The sequence below is a fragment of the Zootoca vivipara genome, chromosome 16 (genome assembly GCF_963506605.1).
Source record: "Zootoca vivipara chromosome 16, rZooViv1.1, whole genome shotgun sequence".
Taxonomy (NCBI): domain Eukaryota; kingdom Metazoa; phylum Chordata; class Lepidosauria; order Squamata; family Lacertidae; genus Zootoca; species Zootoca vivipara.
This window is the reverse complement of record NC_083291.1, coordinates 28,420,455-28,434,882: the sequence shown is the minus strand read 5'-3', so window position 1 is coordinate 28,434,882 and position 14,428 is coordinate 28,420,455. Positions and strand designations below refer to the sequence as shown.

The following is a 14,428-nucleotide window of genomic DNA, read 5'->3' as shown; positions in this document are numbered from 1 at the left end:
TTATGTTTTAAATTATTGTTGTAAACTTCTCTTAGTGATAAGCTTTTATCTTTTTTATAAACCACTTTGAGGTTTCTTCTACGATCAAGCAGGATAGTTTTTTTATGAAATAAATAAATAAATTGGTTTAAACAAATAAAAACGAAAAATCCTGATTATTACAGATTTTTCTCTCCCCCCCCCCCACCACTTTATACTCAACTGTTTTTAATAGGCCTATTCCTTTTGTATTCAGTTGCAGGCTTCTGCACCCATATCCCTAGTTTGATGGGAAACAAGGCATGAAAACAGCTATCCTACAGGCAGTTGCTCCAACCTGATCAAACTGTCGATGACATTAAATGTATCTTTGCATTTCAAGTGCAAATAGCATTAGCTGAGGGGGCTGATAATTAATGGCGTCCCAATAGGCATGGACAGGGAAATGAACCTTTTCTCTCTGCTTCATTTCTAATGGGAAATCCAGGATACAACTTGTTAATTGATTGAATACACAGTTTTACATAGCTATGTGAACTTAAGTCATAGTCTGCAGTTCCCATTACAAATGACTTGAGAATTTCAGCACCAAGGCTAATCCAAAAATTGATGTGTGTGTGTGAGTGCGCTCACCCGTGACTGTGTTTCATTTCTAGCTATTGATCCAAAACTAAAGGTGTCCTAAGTCCTATTTTCTGTAAAACGCCACTTTTGCAAAGGAGCTCTTTCTTGCACGGTCAACTGGAAGTCCCAAATTATTGGCCATAATTCATTTAGTGGGCTCCTTCCCACATAAACCAGGATGGGATTTCCCAGTGGGAAGGAGGGTCCCAGGTCATCAGAATAAAACTGCAAGGGCAAACATCAATTTAGCAACACATGTCCACCAACACTGATGCTGGAAGCCAGAAATCAGACTGGTAAATGATAGTGTGAAATTGTACGGTGCAATTTTATGCTGGTCCTGTGCAGCCATTCAATCTGACGACTGAATGGACGCAAGGCATTCTTCCCAACCCCACCTTTGATTGTCATGGGACAACATGCATACACTCATATGTACATGGGATTCATTTACCACCAAGAAATTGAGGGTTTGAGTCACCTGCACTCTGTGCAATATGGACATGGAATGTACACTACTTGGCACGATCCTGATCCTTCATATGTACACTGGATTCAACATCTGCCTAATGCACAATGCATATGCAATTTAGCTGTCGACCTTTTGAACAGAAGCAACCTATAAAAATTGCACACAGCACTTTATACTGTTAAATACTTGACAAATATAAAACTGCTGTAACATAACGAAGGGGAATAAACCTTCTGAGGATCTCTAAATTACCCTTGGTGCATTGAAAGTAAGCTCCATGCAAGTACAGCAGGAAAGAGAAAAGCTGCATCCTTCTAAATTATTTTATACTGCTCCGTAAATGGTGCAGAAGGAAAGGGGAATAGATTTTCATTTATGAAACAATCCTTCAAGGGGTGGGGTGGAAAGAAGCATGGTGCCAGTAAACATTTCCAGGAAAGAGGCGACATGTTAGGTGAAATTGCTTAGCAGTAGAAAGAAAGAAAGAAAAAAAACCCAAAATTTAACCAATAGATTAAAATGGCGAAAATTAATGATGAAAGGATTTCAACTAAAGCATTAGACTGTTAAATATTTTATCCCATAATTGCTTAGAATGGGTATGTGTATATATAGAAAAACATGTGAAAGGTATTTAATTACCTTTTTGTTCCACTTCTATTGTAGAGAAAGAAGAAAAGCAGGAGAGGAGAAAAAGAGAACAGATTAATGGTATTGTATTGGCTAGACACTTTTGCTCTTGCACTGAACTATTTAGCCTTCATTTTGCTTACTGCTACATTCTGCATTCATTAGCTTGTAAGGCCTTAAAAAAATACAAATCAAACCCTTATAAAGGTTTATTACAATCTTTTTCTTTTTTCTTTTTAAAAAAGCATGCACCATTGTATCCATAACCCATTAACGTCAGTCCAAGGTTTTCATTGATTCTGTCGGACTAATGACTAGGATTCCATTGAACACAGGAATGACAGGAAATTCTTGAATATACAGCCTCTTCATAATTGGCTGGTCCCCAGTGTATCAGTACCCCCAAAGAATTATATGTTCCAACTTCCAAAGAAGATGTTGACATAGACTGAAACATCCTATGGCAGTTATAGCATCTTTGTTTAAAAAAAAACAGGGAAAAAAACCTTGAAATAAATGTACATAACAGCAGTTATTCCCATTAGATCAAATAGCATATGTCATCTCCTCACCCCCCCCCAAAAAAAACCCCTTACCTAATGCCACAGGGTAACTGATTAGCCAATGATGTAATTAGATCCACATAAACCAGTATATGATTAAACAATAGTTCCGAAGGAAAAGACATGCTTTGCGTATTGAATAATTACTTCCTTTTTTTTACCTGGACTCATTTCCTGCTCTCAAGGATGCAGTTAGGAATTTCTCAAGGATCAGAAATACAGATTTGGATGAACTAAGAACTGATTCTGAAATGATGAAAGAGTGCAGGGCTAATCTAAAATCGCTTGACTGATTTCAACACTTTTTGAACCGTGCCTTTACTGATACCAAAAGGCCCTTTGTGAAATGTCAAGAGAAGCAAATTTCTAATCTGTTGCAGTGGGACATTCTGCTCGTGTATCCTTCCTAACACCAATGATTGCTGGCCTAGGGATTGTTCTGTTCCCACTGGGGCTTTTATACAACACATGGAGTTCGGTACAATCTGATTGAATTCACGACTACTTCTGCATTTTGCTTAGCATGGCTTTAAGGAATACATGAATGTAATGTCTGAAGTGGGGCCCACACCTTCCAACAGTTGACAGACGAAAACAGGGACACTCTTGTCAAGGGCTGGCGTCAGCAGCTGACATCACTGGTAAACCACTGCACATTGTTATGCAAACACAACGAAGTGAGAATCCACAGAGAATGGGGCTTGTGCAACTGGTTTAGTACATAACTGCCGACTGACAGCCTACAGTTCTTGCAGCAAGGCAGGCACCTGACATTTATCAAAATGCCATTAAGTAGTGCTGGGACCCATTGCAAGGCTAGCTCAGCCTGCTTTAAAAACAAAAAAGGAGAGTGGTGGTCAAAGCAGGGAGATCCAAACCTCACTCACCCCACACATTTCCCCCCAGATGTCTTTGTCTGACAACTGAGTTGCCCCCGCCACTCTGGGCGGCTCCCAAAAATTATTAAAAACACAAGAAAACATAAGAAAGGACCTGACCCACTAGGGGTTTCCATACGTCTGGAATTTAATTGGCGAAAATAGCTCAACAACTTTTGTGTCCTGAATTTTACTTCTAGAAATATGGCAACCCTATGACCCACCCCCTTAAAAAAGCAGAGTGAAGTTCAACCTCTGAAGTTGTCTCTGATCCTAGGGGACCATTCTCCCAGGTGTCAGAAGATGCCCATTTGTAGATGGAAATAAGAGAACTCCTGTAGTCACCCCTCCACCCTTGGTTCTGAGGCTGGGATGCTGAAGTCTATCATGTTCAACTTCTTAAAAGCTTTTTCAAATCTCAGCATGCTCTGGAAGTCCAATAACTCCTTTTTCAGTTCATGTATGGCCTTTTCTTGGATGAATGTGCATTAGGAGGGCATCACCCATGAATAAAACAATAACGTGGTATATTCCCAGCTTTACCCCTTTTACTTTCTGGTTTGCATGGATGGCTTGAAGTATCAATCATCACCCAAGCAGAAGTAGTGACACTGGGCAATCCTGCCTGGCGTCCCTTCCAAGGCGGATTGACTTGGGAGTCATGGCCATTCATGACTGGAATACACCTGAGTTTTAGGGAAGCCCTCCCCCACCCCAATTCAGTTTAACCCCACCAAATATCTTAAGAGCATGTGGAGATAAAGGTATGACTGTCTGCTTGCTTTTATTGATAAGATGGACTGCATTCAGGAACCTGTGGACCAAATCAGCCACTTGGTGATTGGGGATAAACCCTGCTTGGTCCAGGGAAGTATGCTTGGATAAAAATCAATTTCACCTTTTCACCATTATAGCAGAGTGGAGCTGGGTGTCCTGTTTTAGCTAAGAAACAGGGTGACACCGTCCAGCTGGAGCAGAATTATGAGTCTTTCCAGTTATCTCCTCTTTTATATTGGAGCTCTCAGCAATTCCAGAGTGCTGAAAGATTTCATGGTTGACGCTGTACCTTACTCCAAGCCAACATGCCCAGATGATCTTGACAACCACCTTTTAAATAGCTCTTGTGCTCTTCAGGGTTCCACTTGCAGCCTACCCATGTTTACATCAGGCAACCTGCACGAAGGATGTGACAATGACCACCTGTAGCCGCCTCTGCCTGTGTATCAGCCTCATGCTGTAATCCTGAGTTTCTATTATGTTATTGTTATTTCTTGTTTGCAAGCCGCTTTGGTACTCATTTGAATGGGTTTCCCCAGCCGCTCTGGGCGGCTTCCAACAAAATATTAAAATACAGGAATCTGTCAAACATTAAAAGCTTCCCTAAACAGGGTTGCCTTCAGATGTCGTCTAAAAGTCTGGTAGTTGTTGTTCTCTTTGATATCTGGTGGGAGGGCGTTCCACAGGGCGGGTGCCACTACTGAGAAGGCCCTCTGCCTGGTTCCCTGTAACTTGGCTTCTCGCAGTGAGGGAACCGCCAGAAGGCCCTCGGAGCTGGACCTCAGTGTTCGGGCAGAACGATGGGGGTGGAGACGCTCCTTCAGGTATACTGCCATGCTCCTTCCATGGCAGTCATTTCGTGACTGGTGGTCCCGGCACTCTCTCAAAATTTGAAATGTGTTTGCTAAGTCAATAAGGTTGGCAACCCCTACTATAATTTATTACATGTAGAATTTTGAAAATAGCATCATATGACACTTGTTGCAAAGATGACTTCTGGGATATTCTTTTTGGAAAGTCTACTTTGTGAGGACAATTTTCTTTCTAAAGATTGCACTTACCATACAATCATTATTTATAACAACTTACTAGGAATGTCTGGCTGACTACTTGAGCAAACCACCCCGACAGGCCTTCCAGAGTTATTGTACAGATTAATAGAACAGAACAGCCCCATGTACGCTATCCTAAGCTCCTTGAAGGATGGGGAGGATAAAAATGTAATAAATAAGATAACGTAAGCAGTGTCCCTTCCTAAAGTCTTTACTGGGTCTGGTGTTATTTAGTTCACCCATGAAAGAAAGCCCTGCATTGATTTTTCATATAAGTCTTCAATATAAAATGACTTTCTGCTTTCTTTAGTATATTAATATCATTCAGAAATGACACATCCCAAGACTTAAAATCCATCTTAAGGTCCAGTTTGGACTTTTCTCCTTGGGGGAAAATTAGAATTTAGCCATATGCTATAGCTTTGCTTTTCCTGCTGCACTGTAATTCATCACCCATCAAGTTCTTCAGTCCATAAGAGGTCAGAAGCAAATCAAAGGCACGACTGTGCTATCTTGTACGGGTGTCCCTAGAGCCCATTTTCCTTCCTATGATTAATACAGCTCATATTTAATCTCCACAAGAAAAACATTTGATCCTTCAGATGACACAGATTGCCTCTGCAGCTGCCAGAACCAAATGAAGGGAAATATCATTCAAATGTATTTATGATCCTCATTACCTCAAATCTATTGGTAGCACTGCAGGGCTGAAGCCATCTCACGCAGCACAATCCTACGCTTGTTTGCTCAGAAGAAAATCCCACTGTTCAATGAGCCTTACTCCAAAGCAAATCCCAAATGGACTGCAGCCTTAATGGTTTAAATACAAGCAATGACTGTTAATACCAAATGCTTTTTGTTGAGGCAATCATTTAAAAGCATTCATGCCATACTACGGCAGAAGTATCCTGAATGTGTATCACACATTACAACACCCTCCACACCAGGCATCCCCAAACTGCGGCCCTCCAGGTGTTTTGGCCTACAACTCCCATGATCCCTAGCTAACAGGACCAGTGGTTGGGGAGATGGGAATTGTAGTCCAAAACATCTGGAGGGCCGAAGTTTGGGGATGCCTGCTCCACACCTTTCAACTATTCCTGTAAAGTACAGTTGATATTTGATTTTTTGATACCCGTTTATAGTAAATCGATCTCCTCGTTTTTGCTTTTAGGGAGATTCTCTAGGAAAATTAATCTCTGCATGGGGACAGGTGCTTTCGATTTTAGCGCACAGGCAGACCAGTTACATGGGCAAAACCCCCCAGTGAACTGCTTCCTTTCCAGACTTCCTCTGCAATGGTGTACCCAAATAGTAAATACTGCTAAATGTTTTTTGAATTGTTGTAATTCTGTATTAATTACAGCCAGATCCGATTAAAGACATTTATGTTTGCTTTTTGCCTGGACAAAACTGCTCTGGCCAGCTTTCTAACATAGCCTCCTTAACGCTAGTCATTGACTGTAACTCAAAATATTTGATTTAACATAGTCTCATTCAGAGACCAGTGTAGGACACAGCATACTGTAGTAAAAGGGACTACAGAATACAGTAACAGAGGGAAAGGGAAGCCTTCAACAATGGGGAAGGGGTGTTCTGAGTAAGACAATACAGCCGTACCTTGGTTTTTGAGTAGCTTAGTTCTCGAACGTTTTGGCTCCCAAACACCGCAAACCCAGAAGTGACTGTTCTGGTTTACGAACTATTTTTGGAAGCCGAACATCTGACAGGGCTTCCGTGCCTTCCGATTGGCTGCAGGAGCTTCCTGCAGCCAATCAAAAGCTGTGCTTTGGTTTCCGAACGTTTTGGAAGTCAAACGGATTTCTGGAAAGGATTCCATTCGACTTCCAAGGTATCCCTTGGTGGCAGAATAACAGTCCAGAGGACAGTGGTTTTCTGAATTTCCAATGAAGATTAGCAGCTGAGATAGGGGTGTTTAAACAATCTGCTATATAAAATTATAGAAAGGGAAGACTCCCAATGTGATCACAATGACTGTACTAGATAAGTGAACTTTCCTTTGAATATCCTGGAATTTCCCACTGCCTCAGCTCAGATTAGGAATCAAGGTGGATAAAAGCCAGCAGATGAATCTGTCCATTTTGAAAAACTGCAGCAGTCCAAGATATAAACTTTGACAGGTAAATATTCTATTTTCTTCCCAACAGCATAAGGAAAAGCTGTTACTATTGTGCTGTTAAGTCAACAGGCCCAGGAACATTATTTAATTTTAATACATTAAACAAGACTTCAGGGCCTGATGGCTCAACAGTAGAATTCCATTACGTTTACAGTTACAATAACACCAGTTTGGAGGGGACTGTTTGTTTATATTATATTTCTATTATAAACATTGCTTCTTGGACTGAAACAAAGAAAACAGATATTAAAGCCCCAAACCCAGTAAGAAGTTGTGTAGTCCTAAAAATCAATTTCACTGTGAATGCCAGCGGTAAGGTTCTAGCTACAGTGGTGGCTAACAGGCTGAAGATGATTGAAAAAGATCAATTAAGGGCAAACAGTTAAAGGATACTATCTAAAAGGCAATTAATATAACAGATAATTATAGTAACAGATTGACTCCTTCTATTATTTATTTTGTTGATGCTGGGTCTCAAAATAAGTTTGGAGATGGAAATGTGTCATTGGCTTGGGCATCCTAAATAATATTTAAAACATCTTCTGACGACCCCCTATATTCCAACATAGGTCAACAGCACCATCTAGTGTATCTCGCACTCTGAATGCCTGCAGAGAACTCCTAAATAGACAAATATCCTGGGGTTTTTATTGCCAATCCACATATCTGGTTTAAACCATAGCTAGTCTGCACCAGCTAGTTGTTTTATAGTGGAAGTTCAGAACCATTAAGAAGGTGGAACCTGCCGCTAAATAATTATTTTTATTTTTACTTATCGCCACCAGAGATAGAGTTTCGTCTGCAATTCTCACAAATCTGTGGGGCACTACTTCAGTTCCACTGCCTCCTTGGGAAATTCCAATTCAGGTGGCCAAAGATTTATTCATATTATGTGTGTGTGTGTGTGTGTGTGTGTGTGTGTGTGTGTGTGTGTGAACTCATACGGAATATCAAGGAGGTGTACAGCAATATATAAAAGTACAATAAAAACATTGCAATAATAATAATAATACAATGAATCATTAAAGATGTTCTATAAGGAATTATGAATTGTAGTGTATAAAATTAATCAAATGAAATGGGAAACGCTGGAAATTAATAGTGATGAACAATTAATTATAGAAATAAAAATATATTATACCGGCAAACCAGAGCATAATAGTATTAATCGTTTGGGAATTTTGTCATCACAGAATCTTATGGTTAATACGCTCAATGCGATGATTGTGGGGGCGAACTGTCACAAGGAAAATTGTAGTGGTTTGATGAAATGGTAACAATTAAGCTGACTATTCATCCTAAAATAATATTTTTTGTTTTGATCTTCCCATTAACAATTCCATCGGAAAATATTAAGGGTTTGCGACCTAATATTAATGTGCACAAGGGGCAATGGAAGAAATTTGGTAAGGGTGAGGAAAGAAAAAAGATTTGTTAGAACACTGTTATAAATTTACATGTTATAAGAGTGAGATCATTAATTACCAAAAGGTTGGTAAGAAGGTTCTAGAGTTAATCTAATAAACCAATTAATAAATGATACCTTAAGTTCTTTGTACTGTCAGTTTTTTTTTAATGTGTGTGTATTAAAGAGCTGAAAAAGTGCTGGCAACTTTTAAAATGCACCTCTCATTTGAGGTGTGCTTTTATGATCCTCTAAAGTTCATGTACAAAGCTGGCTGGTGAAAACACCACTGCTCAGTGTGAGTCTTGCAATATCTTTTGCTAATAACCAGCCAGCCAGCACTGCATGGGATTTGACATGAGGAATGTTTTATGCACTACTTCCCACTATATTTCTCTGCCAAGTATATCAGCCTTGTCTTTTCACATACCATCAACACTTTCACTAGCCAGAGCCCTGCGTTCGTTCGTCAGCTCTGGTGCAAAATGTATTGCTTGCCTAAGGCCAAAGATAGAGGAGAATTTCATTTGGCCCACATTTTCTAAGCAGACTAACCTAATGCACACATCCTGGCATTGTACGCAGGTCGGAACACAATTATCCTTCAGATTTCACACTTATCCAATTTTTGTGATACAGTTCTCAGCTTCAGAGGCACGCAAAAATGTACATTTTAGAATAAAATGTTTTAGAAATGAGTACATTGAATATATATTTGGGAATGTAGCTTGTAATGAAATACTATTTAAACGTGTAATTTGTGATAAAATGCAAACTGAAGTATATACAGTGGTACCTCGGTTTTCGAACGTCTCCGTTGATGAACATTTCGGTTTACGAACTCCGTAAACCCGGAAATAAATGATTCAGTTTTGGAACATGCCTCGGAAGTTGAACATGCCATGCGGCTTCCGTATTGAGGCTTCCATACTGAGTTTTTTGTTTTTGAACGTTTCAGAACTAGAACGGCATTCCAGAACGGATTCTGTTCAAAAACTGAGGTACCACTGTATTTAGTTATAGATTTAAACAGAAGTGGTTGGGGCGGTGTTATCCTGACACCAGTATCAGGATAGTGGGGAGGGGGGCAAGGTGCTGGTGAGGGGAGGGGAGGGTCATGCGGTTGTCAGCATTTTGAGTTCAGTTGAGAGTTGAGGGTTAGAATCATAGAGTTGAAAGGGACCCTGGGTGTCATCCAATCAAACCCTCTGCAATACAGGGATCTCAAGAGGGTCCCCCATTCAATTTGAAACTCTGCCGGACCTGCTTAGCTTTGCAGTTTTACTGTTGCACCTCCAGAGTTCATTGTGTTGGAGTGGAGTCTGGGAGTGGTGTGAGAAATACATAATATAATAATTCATGGTGGGTGTGAAGCAGGGTTGGCTAGTTTAAAATAGAATCGTTATTATACTAGCCATTGTTACCTTAACGTAATAAAAAAGGACCCTGGCCAGTTAAGTCCAGTTAAAGGTGTTGGGTTGGGGTTGCAGAGCTCATCTCGCTATCAGGCCGGGTCATGTGGCCTGCATGACTAAACTGTTTCTGCGCAACGGAACACCATGACGGAAACCAGAGTGCACAGAAACACCGTTTACCTTCCTACCTCAGCGGTACCTATTTATCTACTTGCACTGGCGTGCTTTCGAATTGCTAGGTTGCAGGAGCTGGGACAAAGCAACGGGAGAGCACCCCGTCACAGGAATTTGAACCGCTGACCTTCTGATGGACAAGCCCAAGAGGCTCAGGGGTTTAGACCACAGCGCCACCCGCATAATTACTTTATTTATGTAATCAAGTAACACATTAAGATAAAGAAAAGACTGAAACCAATGACTAAGTAATCATAAAACGCTTGTTGCTTATTTCACAAATTAATTGTAATGTAAAGGTAAAGGGGCCCCTGACCATCAGGTCCAGTCGTGTCCGACTCTGGGGTTGCGGCGCTCATCTCGCACTATAGGCTGAGGGAGCTGGCGTTTGTCCGCAGACAGCTTCCTGGTCATGTGGCCAGCATGACAAAGCTGCTTCTGGCGAACCAGAGCAGCGCACGGAAACGCCGTTTACCTTCCCGCCGGAGCTGTCCCTATTTATCTACTTGCACTTTGATGTGCTTTCGAACTGCTAGGTGGGCAGGAGCTGGGACCGAGCAACGGGAGCTCACCCCGTCGCAGGGATTCGAACCGCCGACCTTCTGATCAGCAAGCCCTAGACTCTGTGCTTTAACCCACAGCGCCACCTGGGTCCCACAAATTATTTGTAATATACCATATACCTATTATTTAGCTATGCTAGGGGTGGAGTACTCAGATAAATATTATCTGTGGTGGCAGAGGGGATAAAGGGGGATTACAGAAATACCCAGCAAAAACCCAGCCCAGAACTGTACGTCTTGTGAGGAGGTGCTCCAGGGGAGAGTGCCAGAGCATCCTAGAGCAGGGGGAGGGGGTGGCACAACGACTGCAGATCTAGATGCTCTGCTTTAATATGATAGTTTAATCTTTCCTTGTATAGCCATAGGTAGTTATCTGTCATGGATTCTGAGGGGATGGTACCTGAAAACGATCCATCATCCTAAGAAAACACAGAGAGCCAAGAACTCTGGGGTCATAAAATGAGCATTTATTGACTGCCACTAGAGAGTCGGGGTCCTTTAAAGGCTGCGGTGTCTTTCTCTCTCCGCACTTCAACAGAAGGATCTTTCTCTTTCCGTCACGCTTGTGCAACTGACAGCCAGGTAAGCTTTTGACAGCATGTTGCTATGCTTGATCTGTCTGCCAGGTCTGTTATCATGGCAGCAAATACGCTTTCCAAGTAGCCCTGTAAATACGCAGCTATGGTAAACAACTCCGGGCCATCTGAGTCAAGTCAGGGCAAATTTGCCGATCATCAGCCCCTGATATGAGATCTTTGCTTCAAACCTGGATGTTCTGTTCTGATATGATGCTTGATGAGTATATGAGCTAGGATGACTAAGGTGATTAAGATATTGAAGTATTTTGGGTGCCTTAAGTGAAAAAGTATAGTATAATTAAAGGCTCCAGCAAGCTGAGATTTCTATTTTCCCAGCCCCCAATGGTAAAGTCTGCCATTGCAGGAGAACAGTTGTGCTTATATTTCTTAAATTTGCCAGGCTTCATCCTTTCAGAAGCAGTGACCTTACCTACAATTTGCATCTAATTCTGGCAGAATTAAGAATATTTTTTTAAGTTTTCCTGTATGAAAATACCTGCATGGATCTTCCTGAAATTTGGCAGGCGCAATCAACTATGCATAGCTGCCAAGTTTTCCCTTTTCTCGCGAGGAAGCCTATTCAGCATAAGGGAAAATCCCTTTTAAAAAGGGATAACTTGGCAGCTATGCAACTATGAAGTGGCTCCTTTGCTTGCAAATTTCATCCACGTACATTTAAAGGATAAAATGTTACAGCAATTTTAGGATTCTTCATTATTTGGGGGCAAGCAAGTTTTGGATATAGCAGATTAGATTCAGTCCTCCTGAATAACAATGACAGAGAGTGGATCCAAAACTTTTTTTTTTTTGCTTTTGAATGCTGCAGGTACACAAGAGCAGAAGGCATAAAAAGCGGGGTCATTCCTTCTTTCCATTGCCACACAAACCCTGAGATTTGTCGATGCCAAAATATAAGACGTGATCCAAGGTCACAAAGTCAGCTTTTCGGCTGAGTGAGGATTTGAACTGGCACCTCCTCACTCCTGGTCAGGCAAATTTGGTCCTCTGCAGCACAATGGCTCTTAATTGAATAAAGTAACATTGACACTGTGAGTCAGTTTAGAATGCTTTAAAATTGATTTTTAATTTAAGCATTTCCCAATAACGGTCCACCTAATTTTTTAAATCAAGCTGAGGGGACTTTGTCCATCATTGCTCGAGACTATGATTCTTCGGGTGATTCAACCTAAGCACCCTGGGTTATTCAAAAAAGCAATAAGGCCTCCCCTGTAAATGGCTGCCTTGTGTGCTGCCGTAATAAGTAGCAGGAGGTCATGCAGCTCTTAAAAGCCAAAGCCTCCTTCAGCAATTACAGCACGATTTCCCTGTTAAAATGTTGTCATCAACAATGACTTCGCAGCCCAATGAAGCATCTCTGATTAGATTTTCAGTGCTGTTACACATCAAGCCATTTCTTACAGTACAGTTTCCATACTAAGTACCAATTTTGCTATTCAGCATTTTTAACAACCATGTTCTGCGGGGAAGATAGAACAAAGCTGTCAGCAGCATGTCTGCTTCCAAATCTAGCCAGGAGCTCTTTTACTGAGGAGGCAGGAAGAGGCTTGCAAGATTGCTAAGCTTCTTGAAGATGGTGGTTAACAACAATTATTTTCAACAAGTATACTGGCTAACCAACTAAACTATAATATTGCTTGCAGTCTATATATAGGTTTTGCTTTAATACTAGGGAACAAAGATGCAGGTACAGTGGAACCTAGGTTTATGAACACCTCTGTTTACGAATTTTCAGTTTACGAACGCTGCGGACCCATCTGGAACGGATTAATTCACTTTCCATTACTTTCAATGGGAAAGTTCGCTTCAGTTTATGAACGCTTCAGTTTATGAACAGACTTCCGGAACCAATTACACCCATGCTTCGGGTTAAGTACGCTTCAGGCCGAGTACTCCGCGGACCCGTCTGGAACGGATTAATCCACTTTCCATTACTTTCAATGGGAAAGTTCGCTTCAGTTTATGAACGCTTCAGTTTACGAACAGACTTCCGGAGCCAATTGTGTTCATAAACCGAGGTACCACTGTATATCCCATATGTATTATTTGCAAGCCAATAACAAAACTCTTGCTTACCGTTTGCGGTTTGTTTTGGGGAAAACAAAGCACAACTACTAGTTTGCACGTAATGTGAAGTCTGCCTCCAGTTCATTCCCTGCCCGCTACAAGCTGAGGACGAGTTGAAGTAGGGTTTCCCAAACTTGGGTCTCCAGCTGTTTTTGGACTACAACTCCCATCACCCCTAGCTAGCAGGACCAGTGGTCAGCGATGATGGGAATTGTAGTCCTAAAACAGCTGGACACCCAAGTTTGGGAAATCCTGGGTTGGAGTGGGGGGAGGAGAGAAGGGTGCATAATTTCAGCGGTATGCACTAGCACACTGCTCATTCACCATAAACCGTAGTTTGCTCATAGACGTCCAATGAAACTGAATGTTAGAAGATTAAGGACAGATAAAAGAAAGTACTTTTTCATGCAGTGCACCATCAAATTATGGAAGTCGCTCCCTAGGAGGCGGTGATGAGCACCAACTTGGATGGCTTTCGAAGAGGATTAGAGAAATTCATGGACGAAAGGGATGTCAAAGGCTATGCTCTATGTCTACAGTTTGAAGAAGCAATGCTTCCATATACCAGTTGCTGGGAGCCACAGGAAGGAAGAGTGCTCTTATGCTCATGTTTTGCTTGCTGCTTTCTCACAGGCATCTGGTGGGTCCCTCCAAGATCAGGACGCTGAACTCAATGGGCCATTGGCACTGTTATGAGCTTATGCTTTAATTGAAAGTGACATACAAACTGGGTCAGTAGTTGACTGCAGCAAGATAACATTTCCTCTTAATTCAGATATGAATTTGATATAAGTTGTTCATTTTGAAGTTATATTTTATTATGACTTTTTTGTATTGGATCAGATTATTATAAGGTGTATATTCTTCATGGAATATTTTGTTGCTGCAAACCACCTTGTGTATTGTAAGAAAGAAAGGCGGTATACGAATTAAAAGTGGAATGAAATGAAATTAATATGCCCTCTGGCCGAACAGATTTTTATTCATGATGTAATGAGATAACTTTTTAATGCAATGTACAGCTCCACTTAATGCTCCACAAACATAGATCATCAGGTAATAAAGTGCACCCCTACCGTTTGTTGCAGCTGAA

At 41.2% G+C, this 14,428-nt stretch overlaps 1 protein-coding gene across 10 annotated transcripts in view; it reads right to left on the bottom strand.

Annotated features, from left to right (window-relative positions):
- ADGRL3 (adhesion G protein-coupled receptor L3) overlaps window positions 1-14,428 on the bottom strand; it is a 504,270-nt gene that overhangs the window by 210,113 nt on the left and 279,729 nt on the right. The window lies entirely within an intron of this gene.